Genomic DNA, 13,769 nt, shown 5'->3' with positions numbered 1-13,769 from the left:
TCCCACGGGGGGCTCACAGTATTAATCCCCATTTTTACAGATGAGGTAACTGAGGCACAGAGAAGTTAAGTGACTTACCTAAAGTCACACAGCTGACAGTGGCAGAGCTGGGATTTGAACCCATAACCATTGACTCCAAAGCCCATGCTCTTTCCACTGAGCCACACACCTTCTCCGACAAGACAATACAAGTAGATTAACCCTTGGTCCCTGTGGGAGTGGCAAAGAAGTCCAAGGCTATCAGACTGAGGTGCACATCCTGCTAGCATGTGACAAAGAAGAGATCCACCATCTCTGCTCCACCTCTAGCCCCTTTCAATCAATCAATCAATCAATCAATCGTATTTATTGAGCGCTTACTATGTGCAGAGCACTGTACTAAGCGCTTGGGAAGTACAAATTGGCATCACATAGAGACAGTCCCTACCCAACAGTGGGCTCACAGTCTAAAAGGGGGAGACAGAGAACAGAACCAAACATACCAACAAAATAAAATAAGTAGGATAGAAATGTACAAGTAAAATAAATAAATAGAGTAATAAATATGTACAACCATATATACATATATACAGGTGCTGTGGGGAAGGGAAGGAGGTAAGACGGGGGGATGGAGAGGGGGACGAGGGGGAGAGGAAAGAAGGGGCTCAGTCTGGGAAGGCCTCCTGGAGGAGGTGAGCTCTCAGCAGGGCCTTGAAGGGAGGAAGAGAGCTAGCTTGGCGGATGGGCAGAGGGAGGGCATTCCAGGCCCGGGGGATGATGTGGGCCGGGGGTCGATGGCGGGACAGGCGAGAGCGAGGTACAGTGAGGAGATTAGCGGTGGAGGAGCGGAGGGTGCGGGCTGGGCAGTAGAAGGAGAGAAGGGAGGTGAGGTAGGAGGGGGCGAGGTGATGGACAGCCTTGAAGCCCAGGGTGAGGAGTTTCTGCCTGATGCGCAGATTGATCGGTAGCCATTGGAGGTTTTTGAGGAGGGGAGTAATATGTCCAGAGCGTTTCTGGACAAAGATAATCCGGGCAGCAGCATGAAGTATGGATTGAAGTGGAGAGAGACACGAGGATGGGAGATCAGAGAGAAGGCTAGTGCAGTAGTCCAGACGGGATAGGATGAGAGCTTGAATTAGCAGGGTAGCAGTTTGGATGGAGAGGAAAGGGCGGATCTTGGCAATGTTGCGGAGCTGAGACCGGCAGGTTTTGGTGACGGCTTGGATGTGAGGGGTGAATGAGAGAGCGGAGTCGAGGATGACACCAAGGTTGCGGGCTTGTGAGACGGGAAGGATGGTAGTGCCGTCAACAGAGATGGGAAAGTCAGGGAGAGGACAAGGTTTGGGAGGGAAGACAAGGAGCTCAGTCTTCGACATGTTGAGCTTTAGGTGGCGGGCGGACATCCAGATGGAGATGTCCTGAAGGCAGGAGGAGATGCGAGCCTAGGCGGTTGCACTTGAGGGTCGCTGAGAGATGGACTGCTCCGGACCGTCATCGAGCGTTGTCATCTGAGTCACGGCACCAAATTACAGTAGAAGAGAAACTTTTCAGACTCTGAGCCAAAGGCACACAGCTGACAAGGGGCTGAGCCGGGATTTGAACCCGTGACCTCTGACTCCAAAGCCCGTGATCTTTCCACTGAGCCACGCTGCTTCTCGGAGCAGCACGGCTTAGTGGAAAGATGGGACTGGCTGGCCCCAAAGATGTTGGGAAAAAAAATGGTAAAAATATTGTGATATTTGGAATTTTTCTTAAAGCTTTAAAGTCTCTTTGTAACATACGTGTCATGTAGGAGGAATATTATTGACCTCACTGTCTCCAGAGAGGAGCAAATCAGAATTCATACAGGATTAAATTCCCTTCCCTCTGGATTTTAATCCGCAGGATGAGTCAGAGATGGTGATTATATTGTATCTACCCCTAGTTTAGCTTGGCACCAAATAAATGCTTCATTAGTGTTATTATTCAAGTGGGTCTTTGAGGGAATAAGATTTTTACAGCTTATGTCACAAGGAAGAGTGAACATGTCTCTTCACAGCAAACAGAAACTCCTGCCCATTGAATTCTAAGTTCTCTACCATCTCTTTCTACTCTGCCTTTCTACTCTCATCACTCACTTTATCCCGATCCACATTCTTCAATCCTACCAAGGTGATTTCATTATAACTGTCTCTCAGTTCTCCCATCACTAGCCCATTGTTCACATGGAAGAAAGTCAGGCAAAAGCACTGAAGTCCACGTGGAACATACTTCAATCCTCAGATTTAAGTCAAATCCTTGTTACGCTGCCACCATACGTCCTTTCACCCATCCATATTCATGCTCTGAGATGTGGCCAGTGTTCAAAATCTATTGAAACTGTATTCTGAGCTACTCTGTGGTGCCTTTCAATAGAAGTTTCCCTACTCATACATTTTTTGCTTTTTCCAGGGACAGTAGCTTCTAGATAAAGTGTCCAAATCGGGGCTTTCCCGATTGTCCCTATGAGTGAAGAGGAATGGGTTTGTCTGTGGAGACAGAGAAGGAACCTCCTGCCCTGCTCTCCTAGTAAACCGTTAAGGATATTCCAGAGGCATTCCAGTTGCAGTGTAGGCATCGGGGGGTTTTCCATGTCAACACCGTAAGGGAAAAAGAGCATTCATCATTCCACTGAGAAGCAGCATGGCCTAATGGATAGAGCACCTGGGTTCTAATCCTGACACTGCCTGATGTGTGACCTTGGGCAAATCATATCACTTCTCTCTGCCTCAGTTACATCATCTGTAAAATGGGGATTAAGGCTGTGAGCCCCACGTGAGACATAGACTGTGTCCAACCAAACTACCTTGCATCTTCCCCAGTGCTTAGTAAAGTGCCTGACACATAGTAAGTGTTTAACAAATGCCATTAAAAAGAACAAAAACAAACTGAAGCCAGAGGAATTGAGGAACTGCTCTAATCTCTCCCACCATTCCTTCTAGGGAAGGACTTCTTATTTCCTTCCCTTCTAGGTAGACTAAGAAAGCTTTTAACTTCGCCACAACTTATTTCACACTGAACGAGATAATGAAAAATGACTGCTTCCATTCTTTTCCATATTTCAGCTGAATACAGTTCTATTCTCTACTTCCTTCCCCTCTAAGATTAATCCTGTAGTGCCAACTCTGCAGTGATTCCGTTGATTTGTCTTGAAATGACAGACTATAATTCAGAGCATCAGATCACACTTTCTAATACTGTGATTCCCATTTTATCATTCTGCTCTTTTAACTTTCCAGCCACTCAGTAGATTCAGCTGGTAATGTTTCGCTAGATTTTATTTTTCAATGGCTTGGGAGTTGAAAATATTCCCTCACTGCTAATTCTGTTTTACAAATGGAGTCCACGTATGATCTTCATGACTGGTTGGGAAAAGTCCTTGTTTCTCTGGACCAGTTTATGAGAGTAATGAAGCTTTATTTTCTTAACTGAGACCCATTATGATGGAATAAGTAACTTCTTTCCACTCCATCTCTATAATGCCCCAAATCATTGCTAAATTGGTAAGGTCAAGAGGAGGCATAATTTTAAGAGTCAGCTGAGATTCCTGTAAACACAGGCTAGTGGATAGAGCACAGGCCTGAGACTCAGAAGGTCATGGGTTCTAGTCCCGACTCTGCCACATGTCTGCTGAGTGGCCTTGGGCAAGTCATTTCACTTTTCTGTGCCTCAGTGACTTCATCTGTAGAGTGGGGATTGAGATTGTGAGCCCTAAATGGGACAGGAACTGTGTCCAATCCAATTTGCTAGTGCATAGTACAGTACTTGGCACATAGCGCTTAACAAATACCATTATTATTATTGTTGTTAACACAGTCACTGGATTTAAGGCCTATGAGACACTGCATTAATCAATCCCATATTAGCATGATTTAGTGGAAAGAGAGGAGATCTGGGAGCCAAAGGACCTGGATTCTAATCCCAGCTCTGCTACTTGTGTGCTGTGTGACCTTAGACAAGTCACTTATCAGCTCTTTGCCTCAGTTTCTTCATCTATAAAATGGAGACTAAATCCCACTCCCGCCTATGTAGACTGTGAGTCCCATTTGAGATATGGACTGTGTCTAATATGATGATCTTTTATCTACCTAGGTGTTTAGTACATTGCTTGGCATATAGTAAACACTTAATAATCACTGTAATTATTATTATTATGCACATTAAATCAGTCAACCGATGGTACTGTATTTATCGAGTGATTACTGAGTGCAGAGCACTGTACCGACCTATGCTGAGTACAAGATAGCTGTTAGACATGAACCTTGCCCTCAAGGAGCCTACGCCTGCTGTAAGTAGAAAAAAAAATCAGATCTGCTGTTCTCCAGGGCAACTCACTTATCTTGGAGTGAGCTGATATCACAGAGAAGTGGAGCAGTGGAAGTTAAGATAGTCTTATTCTGATTGCAGGTGGAACTGGTGAAATTCTCTCTGTCTTTCTCTCTCTCTCTCTCTCTCTCTCTCTCTCAGTTTTTATGCCTCTTTCTCTATTTCCATGCATCTCTAAACATGCACCGTCTGTTAGAGAAGCAGCGTGGCTCAGTGGAAAGAGCACAGGCTTGGGAGTCAGAGGTCATGGGTTCGAATACCAGCTCAGCCACTTGTCAGCTGTGTGACCTTGGGCAAGCCACTTCTTTGTGCCTCAGTAACCTCATCTGTAAAATGGGGATTAAGGCTGTGGGCCCCAGGTGGGACAACCTGATCACCTTGTTTCCCCCCCCCCCAGCGCTTTGAACAGTGCTTCGCACATAGTAAGTGCTTAACCAATACCATCATTATTATTATATCTCTTCCCTTCCCTCTTTTTTTTGGTACTGCCATCTTTGTGACCTGACTGACTTTTTAATTTTTTCTCCATCTAGCTTTCTAAAATTTATTCCATGTCTCTCTCTGCTTCTCTTCATCTTTCTGCCTCTGTATTTCTTGGTCCCTTTTGTCTTTGTTACTTCTTAGTGCCTGTTTTGCTAGTTGTTTATCTTTCCTGCTACTCGAGTTTCCCACAATAGGATCCCTCTTAGCTCTCTTCAGTTGGATTTCTTGATGTGTACTTATAATTCTTCCCTCGTCTATCTCCTTGGATGGAAGGGGGTAGTTTTCGGGGTGAGGGATGTGGCTGTTTAATCGTTTGCTACTTTAGCCCAGGCACTGAATCACCTTGGTCTTGTACATGTTTAATAGCTACAGATGCTTACAGACATTCCAACGTATTTATATAAATTAGGGAATATTGGCCTAAGGGAAAAAGAATAAACCTGGGAGTCAGAGGACATGGATTCTAATCCGTGCTCTGCTACTTGCCTGCTGGGTTAATGTATCTTGGAGGGAGGAATTACACACTCTCTAAATGCCCACTATATTAAGGACATCATTCCAACCAAAGATGGACAATCTAGCGTATTCTGCAGTCATAATGAAAAAGCAGAATGAACTTTGCATTCCAGCAGCATTTACTATCTTTATCAATATAAGGTATTAAACCCAAAACAACTTCTTAACAGTCTGCCCTTCCTCCCTACCCTCCCTTCTCTGTCTCTGATTCTCTCTCTCTTTCTCTCTCTTCCTTCACCCATTCCCTGCTACTTAAGGGACAGTATCCCCATAACAGCCAGACACAAGAGATGCCTTTTGGCTGCTTTGGGAAGCAGCGCATCACCATAATGCCCCAAACTACAGCCTGTGTTGGTAAGATCAAGAGGAGACATGGCTTTAAGAGTCAGCTGAGATGTCCGTAAACACAGGAACTGGAATTAAGGCCTATGAGACACTGCACTAATTCATCCCAAATTAAGAATATATTTTGTATTTGTGTGATGTGAATTGATTTCTTTTTGTCATGGCAAGGGGAAGAAGCTCAAGAAATTGACATCCTTTGATCTTTCTTCAGCAGAATATGATTACATTGATAATTCCCCCACAGTAATGTCAAAATTAACTGCATATCACCATAGTTCTATTTAGGAGAGAAACAAAAGTCACTTTGTTTGTTGTACAGTAATTGGTTTCATGGAAAATATTCAATATTCAAATTGGAAGGAAGATTAATAGGTGCTAGAATTCAGACTACATTTGTTCGTTTAGGGCAAAAACTACCCTCTGCATACAAATTTCTTATTCAGCATTATTACTTGTGTATGCAAAATATTGTTTTTTTTCAAAACCCAGTAACGTGAAAACACTGGTAAATTGTTGTTCATTTTGTTCTCTGAGGGACTATAATGTTGCATGTTGTAGAAAATCTTGATCAAAAGCAATTAAAATGGAAAATCTAATGTTAACAGTGCACAGCAACATTCCAATCCAAAACAAACAATAAAAAATTAATTATAATTTGGAGTACTGTGAGAGTGAAAGGAAGAGAAATAAATGGTATATAGATACATAATCTACACCTTAGGGGTTGAAAAAGATGCTACAAATAATAATAATGATGGCATTTGTTAAGCTCTTACTATGTGTGAAGCACTGTTCTGAGTGCTGGGGGAGATACAAGGTGATCAGGTTGTCCCACATAGGACTCACAGTGTTAATCCCCAGCAGCGTGGCTCAGTGGAAAGAGCACAGGCTTTGGAGTCAGAGGTCATGGGTTCAAATCCTGGCTCCACCAATTGTCATTCATTCATTCATTCAATCATATTTATTGAGCGCTTACTGTGTGCAGAGCACTGTAGTAAGTGCTTGGGAAGTACAAGTTGGCAACATATAGAGACAGTCCCTACCCAACGCTTTAGGCAAGTCACTTAACTTCTCTGTGCCTCAATTACCTCATCTGTAAAATGGGGATTAATACTGTGAGCCTTCCGTGGGACAAGCTGATCACCTTGTAACCTCCCCAGTGCTTAGAACAGTGCTTTGCACACAGTAAGCACGTAATAAATGTCATTTTTATCATTATTATTACAGATGAGGAACTAGGGCCCAGAAAAGTTAAGTGACTTGCCCAAATTCACACAGCTGCCAAGCGGCGGAGCCGGGATTAGAACCCATGACCTCTGACTCCCAAGCCCGGGCTCTTTCCACTGAGCCATGCTGCTTCTTGCTGCTTCAAATATGGTGTGACTAGTAAATCAATCAATTGTATTTATTCGGTGCTCAAATATGTAACTGGCAATTGCTTCCTCATCATATGTACATAAAGCCTGCCCCTTACTGAACTGCTGCATTTACCACCTACTAGTCAGTCCAACCTCTGGTGTCATGTTTATAGTTCGTATTTGTAGTTAGCCTCTGTCCTGAGAAGCAGTCTGTTTCTAATTGGTCTACCTCAGAACAGGCTTCCTCTGCTATCTCCCAATTACCCAGGCTATTCCACATGATCTCATATTAGTAGAAGTAATTGCAAGGCCTCATGTTTTCTCCACTGAATTTTAAAAATGCCTTTCTTCACCCGTTTGCCGTTTCTGCATTAATTATTCAGTGGTATTTACTGAGTGCTTACTGTGTGCAGAACATTTATTCATTCATTAAATCATATTTACTGAGGGCTTACTGTGTGCAGAGTATTGTACTAAGCACTTGGGAGAGTACAGTTGAACAATAAACAGATACATTTCCTTCCCACAATGAGCATACAGTTTAGAGGGGGAGACAATTACACACATGCACATAAGTGTTTTGGGGCTGGGAGGTGGGATAAATAAAGGGAACATGTCAGGGTCATGCAGAAGGGATTGGCAGAAGAGGAAAAGAGGGCTTAGTGAGAGAAGGCCTCATGCCTTCAGTACAGTTTTAAGTAGGGGAGAGTAATTGTCTGTCAGATTTGAGGAGGGAGGATGTTCCAGGCCAGAGGCAGGACGTGGACAATGGGTTGGCAGTGATATAGACAAGATCGAGGTACAGTGAGAAGGTTAGCATTTAGAGGAGCCAGGTTTGTGGTTTGTTTTGTAGTAGGAGAGTAGCGAGGTGAGGAAAGAAGGGGCAAGATGATTGAATGCTATGAAGCCAATGGTGAGAAATTTTGGTTTGACATGGAGATGGATGGGCAAACCACTGGAGTTTCTTGAGAAGTGGGGAAACATGTGCGAACGTTTCTGTTGAAAAATGATCCAGGCAGCAGAGTGAAGTGGGGCGAGACAGAAGGCTGGGACATCAGCAAGGAGGCTAAAACGGTAATCAAGGCAGAATGGGATAAGTGATTGGATTAACGTGGTAGCAGTTTGGGTGGAGAGGTGATGGATTGAATATGTGAGTTGAATGAGAGAGGAGTCAAGGACAAGGCCAAGCTCATGGGCTTGTGAGATAGGGAAGGTAGTAGTATTGTCTGCAGTGATGGGAAATTCATAGGGAGGACAGGGTTTGGTTGGGAAGAGAAATTCTGTTTTAGACATGTTAAGCTTCGGTGACAGGAGGACATCCAAGTAGAGACATCTTAAAGGTAGGAGGAAATTCAAGACTGCAGAGACGAGAGAGATCAGGGTTGGAGATGTAGATTTGGGTATCATCCGCAGAGAGGTGGTAGTTGAAGCCATGTGAGTGAATGAGTTCTACAAGGGAATAGGTGTAGATGGAGAATAGAAGAGGGCCCAGAACTGAACCTTGAGGAACACTCCCAGTTAGGGGTGGGAGTCCAAGGAGGAGCCCTCAAAAGTAATTGTAGCAAGACTTTACCAAGAGCTTGAGAAAGTAAAATACAGCAGAGTTGGTCGACCCGTTTTATGCCCTACAGTGAGTGTACAGTCTAGAGAAATACATATATCAATAACTTTTCAGATATCCTTCCATTATTCAGTTTTCACACACTCCAACCCGTAAACTGCAAAATGTGAAGGGAGAAGAGTTGCTTCAACGCAGAAAATTGAATGCTTTCGACTCATTACGATGGCCAACTGCCATCACTGCCCAGATCTGTGCTCCTCCAATTGACCTTGACTTCTATCCAGGGTTAGAATGGAAAATCAAAAGCAGACAGGTGGGACTCCGCATAGTGATGGGAGTCGGGGAAAGGCCCTGCAGCTTCCTTGAACATACAAATGCATTATCAACTTCACTGAGCTACACCCGGGGACATTAACCTGTGTTTGGGACCCAATAGGGCTGGTCCAGTCCTGCCTCTCCATCTGGAAGAGACATCATTCTTTTGCCTCGGGGCAATGCCACATGAGGATACTTCAAACATCTGTATAACCTTGGCAACATGGCTACTGCATAGAATACGAATCTGGGAGTGAGAAGGATCTGGGCTCCACCCCAGGTCCTGCCAATTCTCTGTGGCGTGGCCTCGGGCAAGTCACTTCACTTCTGTTTGCTTCAGTTCCCTCATCTGTAAAATGGGGATTAAGACCGTGAGCACCATGTGGGACATCTACCCCAGCGCTTAGTACACTGCCTGGCACCTAATGAATGCTTAACACATACCATAAAAAATATAAATGTTTTCTTTTTACCCTCTAGACTGTAAGTTGGTGCTGGGCATGGAGCATACCTACCAACTCTGTTAGATTATTCTTTCCCAAGCACTTAGTACAGTGCTATGCCCACAGAGAGCACTCAGGAAATCCTATTGATTCCTCTCTTCAAAAATGAGTAGTAGATCCATTAAGATATTTTATTCCAACTTGTGACTAGAACAAAAATCGTACTCAGTTGCTTTATTTTAGTATATATTTTCACTCTTTCCCTCATTTCTCCTTTTCTCCAGTACTTCTGGTAATATTCATGATCTGTGTTAATGCTAACAGATATAATTTACTGGATTAGTACAGCAAAAAATAATTATTTTAATCTTCTTTGAATCTTTAACTGCTTCCCAGGGCTCAGCTCATTTTCTCCTTTTTATTAACAGAAATACCAGTTGAAGAAGGGATTGTACATTTGATACTGTTCAACTGAGCCTTGCTTCCTGGAATGTTTGAATTCATACCGATTACAATCACTGGTGTGATTCTTGGGTGGGCAACCGATAGTCAAAAAATTGAAATGCACGCCTGCGATTTCTTGAAAGGTGGAGTAGAAGGAGAAATGAATCTCATATTGAATGTGACTGTGTAATTCTTTCGTAGAATTAAGCCACTGCCGATCACATCCCACCAGATGGCTGCGGGACTCATTCTCAGCCTCCTTTTCCCTCCCCAGCCCCCCTCGCATTTCTCAGGGCCCTGGGCCATAAAAGCAGAATAAATACTATTACTACTATGCTATGTTTTCACTTCATTCATTCATTCATTCATTCATTCAATCGTGTTTATTGAGCACCTACTGTGTGCAGAGCACTGTAATAATAATAATGATGATGGTATTTATTAAGCACTTACTATGTGCAAAGCACTGTTCTAAGTGCTGGGGAGGTTACAAGGTGATCAGGTTGTCCCACGGGGGGCTCACAGTCTTAATCCCCATTTTGCAGATGAGGGAACTGAGGCACAGAGAAGTGAAGTGACTTGCCCAAAGTCACACAGCGGACAATTGACGGAGCCAAGATTTGAACCCATGACCTCTGACTCCAAAGCCTGGGCTCTTTTCACTGAGCCACGCTGCTTCTGTACTAAGCAATTGGGAAGTACAAGCTGGCAACATATAGAGACGGTCCCTACCCAACAGCCGGCTCACAGTCTAGAAGGGGGAGACAGAGAACAAAACAAAACATATTAACAAATTAAGAAAAGAAAATAAATAGAATAAATATGTACAAATAAAATAAATAAATAGAGTAATAAATACGTACAAACATATATACATATGTACAGGTGCTTTGGGGAGGGGAAGGAGGTAAGGCGGGGGGGATGGGGAGGGGGTTCACTTCATAACATCACTTTATAGAAAAAAACAGTGGGCCATCCTCTTTATGCCGCTTTGCCTTTCAGTAACTACCAGTGAATTCTAATCAGTAAGCCTAATTCATTCATTCAATCATATTTATTGAGTGCTTATTGTGTGTAGAACACTGTAATAAGCCTTTGGGAGAGTACAATACAGCAATAAAGAGAGACAATCTAATCAGAGGGGGAGAATAAAGGGAGCAAGTCAAGGTGGCGCAGGTGGGAGTGGGAGGAGAGGAAAGGAGGGCTTAGTCAGGGAAGGCCTCTTGGAAGAGATAATAATAATAATGATGGCATTTGTTAAGCACTTACTATGTGCAAAGCACTGTTCTAAGCGCTGGAGAGATACAAGGTGATCAAGTTGTCCCACATGGGGCTCATAGTCTTCATCCCCATTTTTACAGATGAGGTAACAGGCCCAGAGAAGTTAAGTGGCTTGCCCAAAGTCACACAGCAGACAAGTGGTGGAATGGGGATTCAAACCCTTGACCTTTGACTCCCGCTGTCACCACAGCCTTAGAGGTGGGGAGAGTAACTATCTGTTGGCGCTGAAGAGGCCAGAAGCAGGATGTGGGCAGAGGCTGGCGGCCAGATAGACGAGATCGCGGTACTGGGTTGTAGTAGGAGTACTAATTATTAGTAGTATTAATAGTACTAGTATTAGTAATAATAGTAGTTGTACTAATAGTCTTAGTAGTGAGGCCTCTAACACATGCTGCCTAATTGGCTTTCATTTTTTATACCTTTTTTTCTGAATAGAGTGGGCTGAATCACATGCAGTGGAAGCTGGAACTTCATAGAGCACTGTACCAAGATAACATAAATGCTATTGCAGTCATAACGGTATGCAAAAGCCGATGATTGATTCATTCTTACTCCACGGTGTGGGGCCTGGGCTGCAGTTGCCAGGAGTCAGTCAGCGATCATCTGCTCTGGCAGCCAGCCTGGCATGGCTCAAGGGGGGACACTGTTGCCGCTGTGGGGTGTGACTAGGAGAAGCCAGCCCGCTTCCAGTTGGCCCATATTCTCTCTCCCATTCAATGCTGCAGCCCTCTTGTCCAGCCCGGGGTGGCCAGAGGAGAGGGGGGCGGCTTATCGGTGGTCCTACCTATTCCGGGCAGAGCTTCAGAAGGGAGGAAAGCAGGGATGGGGGAAGGAGGGTGTAAAGGAAAGGAAGAGGAGCTACAGTAATTGCGACTTGAGACCAATAGAACAATTTTCTCTTGGGATAGACCCACTGGAAGCTACCCTTTCAGTCCAAGACCTCGCCCCAGCTCGGTTCATTTTGGGTGGAACAGATTTTTGCAGGTTATGGGGCTTTTGATTCGGGGGTGGGAAATGCAACCAGTTTTTTTTTTCCTTTGGTGAATGCTTAAATAAAACTGTTTCGGCTTAAACTTATGATGAACTCATTAGAAGCCAGAACCCTTTCATCCTGGTGCTAATTCTATTGTATTGTGCTCTCCTAAGAGCTTAGTACAGTGCGACGCACATAGTAAGTGCTCAGTGAATACCATTGATTGTAACAGTAGTAACAGCTTGAAGAAAGGGAGGCAGTGAGTTTGTTGTAGTTACTGAATTCTTACTGTGTGCAGAGCATTCATTCAATCGTATTTATTGAGCGCTTAATGTGCAGAGCTCTGCACTAAGCACTGGGGAGAGAGCAATATAATGATATAGCAGACACATTTCCTGCCCAAAACGAGCTTGCAGTCTAGAGGGGGAGACAGACATTTATATAAATAAATACAATTCAATATATGAATATAAGTGCTGTGGGGCTGGTTGGGGGGAGGATGAATAAAGGGAGCAAATCAAGGCAGAACAGAAGGGTGGGGGAGAAGATGAAAAGAGAGCTTAGTCAGGAAAGGGCTCTTGGAGGAGATGTGCCTTCAGTAAGGTTTTGAAGGTGGCGAGAGTAATTGTCTGCCAGATTCATTCAATCTTATTTATTGAGCGCTTACTGTGTGCAGATCACTGTACTAAGCGCTTGGGAAGTACAAGTTGGCAACATAATGCCGGATAAGAAGAGGAGAGTTTTTCAGGCCAGAGGTAGAATGTGAGCGAGAAGTCGGCAGTAAGATTGATGAGATCAAGGTACAGTGAGAAGATTGGCATTAGAAGATAGTAGGAGAGTAGCAAACTGTGGTAGGAGGGGACAAGGTGATTGAGTGATTTCAAGCTGATGGTGGGGAGTTTCTGTTTGGTGTGGAGGTGGATGGGCAATCACTGGAGGTCCCGGAGGAGTGGGAAAACACCACCTGAATGTTTTTGTAGAAAAACGATCCGGGTGGCAGAGTGAAGTGTGGACTGGAGTGGGCAGAGACAGGAGGCAAGGCGCTCAGCAAGGAGGCAGATACTGTAATCAATGGGATAGGGTAAGTTCTTGGAAGTTTGGATGGAGAGGAAAGGGAGGATTTTAGCACTATTGTGAAGGTTAAATTCATTCATCCATTCAATCGTATTTATTGAGTGCTTACTGTGTGCACAGCACTGTACTAAATCAATCAATTGTATTTATTGAGTGCTTACTGTGTGCAGAGCACTGTACTAAGCGCTTGGGAAGTACAAGTTGGCAACACATAGAGACAGTCCCTACCCAACAGTGGGCTCACAGTCTAAAAGGGGGAGACAGAGAACAAAACCAAACATACTAACAAAATAAAATAGAATAGATATGTACAAGTAAAATAAATAAATAAATAGAGTAATAAATAAATATGTTCCTAAACACTTGGGAAGTACAAGTTGGCAACATATGGAGACGGTCCCTACCCAACAATGGGCTCACAGTCTAGTGAATAAAATAATAAAGTTAAGTCTTTCCAGTTTAGGGCCTGCATAAACAACTGCTCCCTCCCCTCTTCAACCCCACAATATCTGCTTACCGTCCCGGTCAGAGAAATATTTAACTTTCACCCTTACCAACACAAAAATCTGTGTTTCAATCAAACAACCAAGAGTTTGCACCAGGAGAGAGAAGTTGGAAATTGGAAGCAGAATAGTCTAAGGCATAGGTAAGGC

The sequence above is a fragment of the Tachyglossus aculeatus genome, chromosome 12 (genome assembly GCF_015852505.1).
Source record: "Tachyglossus aculeatus isolate mTacAcu1 chromosome 12, mTacAcu1.pri, whole genome shotgun sequence".
NCBI classification, from domain to species: domain Eukaryota; kingdom Metazoa; phylum Chordata; class Mammalia; order Monotremata; family Tachyglossidae; genus Tachyglossus; species Tachyglossus aculeatus.
This window is presented reverse-complemented; position numbering follows the sequence as displayed.